Here is a 2,927-nt window from a genome sequence, read left to right as displayed (position 1 = left end):
ACCGAATATTTTTCAGTAATTCTGAAATTCAGAAAGTTTCTTTTTCCCTCCAGCAATTTTTAACGACTCCAGAAGGAGTAAAAATGGAACTTCTACTTTTAATGAAAACTCGCCAGAGCCTATACAAATAAGTAAGTAATTTTTTATTATTATATATTTTTTAACTTACTTCTCTTAAAGTAAATCCGAGGAAATTGTTTTAAAAACCTTGTAATCGAACTTGGTGATGAGTTTTTGAAAACTGAAGAAATTAAAAGTTATGGCAAATTCCAAGTTTTTTATAAAATGTTTAATTTTCAAACAAAACGAACAATAAGATTAATATTCAATTCGATTTCAATCCTTCACAAGCAAAACGAATATTTTTCAGGTACCTATTCTGAAAGCTCCAAATTTCTTCCAGGAATTTTAAATGACTCCAGAAGGGGGAAAATAGAACTTCAACTTTAGTAATTTTGGTCATTGTCATTTGTCAGATGGTGGCCCTCTCGACCACTCTACACAGTTACCTATTGTAGAATTCTTAGAGTAGATTATCAGTTCAAAAGAAAATAATTTTCATTTCAACGAAGACTTAAGTAACTCAATAAATTCGAATTGGTAAAAATTCACATTTGAATTAGAACACATTTGAACAGCTGGTACAACAACATAAGAATTGAAAACTCGCCAAAGCCTAGTAAGGAATGTTTTTTTAGTGTGCGTAGCACACTATTGGTTTCGTTCTGAAAGTGGAAAAATTCTTTGGAACGAATGTTCTCTTAGATGGATGGGCCGATTTTTTTGAAATTTTCGTATGTAGATGTGGTCCATCATGAGGCATTCAACGCCGTAATTATAATTGCAATTACTCAATTAGCTTCTTGAGTAATTGCAATTAATTACGAAAATTTGTACCAAAAAAAGAATAAAAAGGGGAAAAGGGCCATATCAAAAGGGAAGCCGACAAAAGCGAAGCCGACTTTGAATTTTCAAAATTGAACAATGAGAACGGTATCAAAAGCCGCGCCAACAGTCAGTTAAATTTCCAAATTTATGTAACACCGCATGGGGTTGTAAGAACATTTCCCATTGTTTAATTTCCGAAAAATCACCCCTGTGGTGATACATAAATTTAGAAATTTAACTGACTGTCGGCGCCGCTTTTGATACCTTTCTCATTGTTCAATTTTGAAAATTTAAAGTCGGCTTCGCTTTGGTCGGCTTCCCTTTTGATATGGCCGACACCCTTTGTGTTCACTCATCTGCCGGTTTTTATTGAATTGAGCGAACACAATGGGTGGTGAAAATTTAATTTTGAAGAGCATTTTGGGGCTCCACGTGGAGCTAAACTTTAAATTTTCAAAATTGAACAATGAGAAAGGTGTCAAAGGCGGCGCCGACACCAGTTTTAAAATGTAACACAGCAGGTGTCCGAAAATATTCTTATCTACAGTGTTATCTTTCCCATTGTTCAATTTCAAACATTTCAAATTTGGTTCAAAGTGATTTGCCGCCTATTGTCTTGCTTATACCTAAATGTAACACCACAGGGGGTTATAAAATTTTCTCTATTGTTCAATTTTGAGAAAGGTTTTTAGAACACCTGCAGGTGTTTCATTTACACACATTCGGTACCTAGACAATGAAAGCAGGTGGCTACCCTTAGAAAAATTTTTAGAACACCTGCACCTGCAGGTGTTTCGTTTACACACATTCTGTACCTAGACTATGAAAGCAGGTGGTTACCCTTAGTAGTCAAATCCCACCCGTCATTTGCGCTTTGGCTGTGCTCCAGAGAAGTTCTATCCGTGTCGCGTTATACTTTCGAGCTTTCGTATTTGCGTAGTGCTTTTTTAATCGCATTGTGTTTTCGAGCTTTTGAACTTTCAGTATCGCATTGTGCTTTTTTTTCAAAATCGTGTTGTGCTTTTTTTTCAAAATCGCGTTTTTTCATGTTTTTTTTTCATAATTGTGTTGTGCTTTTTTTTCAAAATCGCGATGTGCTTTTGTTTTTGAAATCGTGTTGTGCTTTTTTTATTGAAATCGCGTTGTGCTTTTTTTTCTGAATTTGCGTGGTGCTTTTTTTTAAAAATCGTGTGGTGCTTTTTTTTCAAAATTGTGTTGTGCTTTTGTTTTCAAAATCGCGTTTTTTCATGTTTTTTTTTACAAAATCCTGTTGTGCTTTTTTTTCAAAATTGCAGTGTGCTTTTGTTTTTGAAATCGCATCATGCTTTTTTTTCTGAAATTGTGTGGTGCTTTTTTTTTAAAATCGCGTTGTGCTTTTTTTTCAAAATCACGTTTTTTTCATGTTTTTTTATTCAAAATCGCGTTTTTTCATGTTTTTTTTTTATAATCGTGTTGTGCTTTTTTTTCAAAATTGCAGTGTGCTTTTGTTTTCGAAATCGCGTCTTGCTTTTTTTATTGAAATCGCGTTGTACTTTTTTTCTGAAATCATGTGGTGCTTTTTTTTAAAAATCGCATTGTGCTTTTTTTTTCAAAATCGTGTTGTGCTTTTTTTTTAAAATTGTGTTGTGCTTTTTTTTCAAAATTGCGTTTTTTTCATGTTTTTTTTTTCATAATCGCGTTTTTTCATATTTTTTTATTTCATAATTGTGTTGTGCTTTTTTTCAAAATTCGCGTTGTGCTTTTTTTCGAAGTTCGTGTTGTGCTTTTTTTCTAAAGTTCGTGGTGTTCTCTTTTTTCAAAATCGCCTTGTGCTTTTTTTCCAAAATTCGCGTTGTGCTTTTTTTTTTGAAATCGCGTTGTGCTTTTTCTTCTAAAACTCGCGTTGTGCTTTTTTTTGAATTTCCAGTTGTGCTTTTTTTCTAAGAATCGCACTATGCTTTTTTTTTCAAAACGGCGTTTTTTTTTCCAAAATCGCGTTGTTTTTTTTCTGAAGTTCGTGGTGTTCTTTTTTTCAAAATTGCATTGTGCTTTTTTTCCAA

The 2,927-nt window shown here is 33.2% G+C and overlaps 1 long non-coding RNA gene across 1 annotated transcript; it reads left to right on the top strand.

The window, feature by feature from the left end:
* The first annotated feature begins 1,509 nt into the window (after nucleotides 1-1,509).
* Nucleotides 1,510-2,347, top strand: LOC135847737 (uncharacterized). The gene is made up of 2 exons (XR_010559224.1): nucleotides 1,510-1,634; nucleotides 1,721-2,347. It is a non-coding gene; the product is annotated as an uncharacterized LOC135847737 (long non-coding RNA).
* Nucleotides 2,348-2,927: the final 580 nt, after the last annotated feature.

This window comes from Planococcus citri, chromosome 1, assembly GCF_950023065.1.
Source record: "Planococcus citri chromosome 1, ihPlaCitr1.1, whole genome shotgun sequence".
Classification (NCBI taxonomy): Eukaryota; Metazoa; Arthropoda; class Insecta; order Hemiptera; family Pseudococcidae; genus Planococcus; species Planococcus citri.
This window is presented reverse-complemented; position numbering and strand designations above follow the sequence as displayed.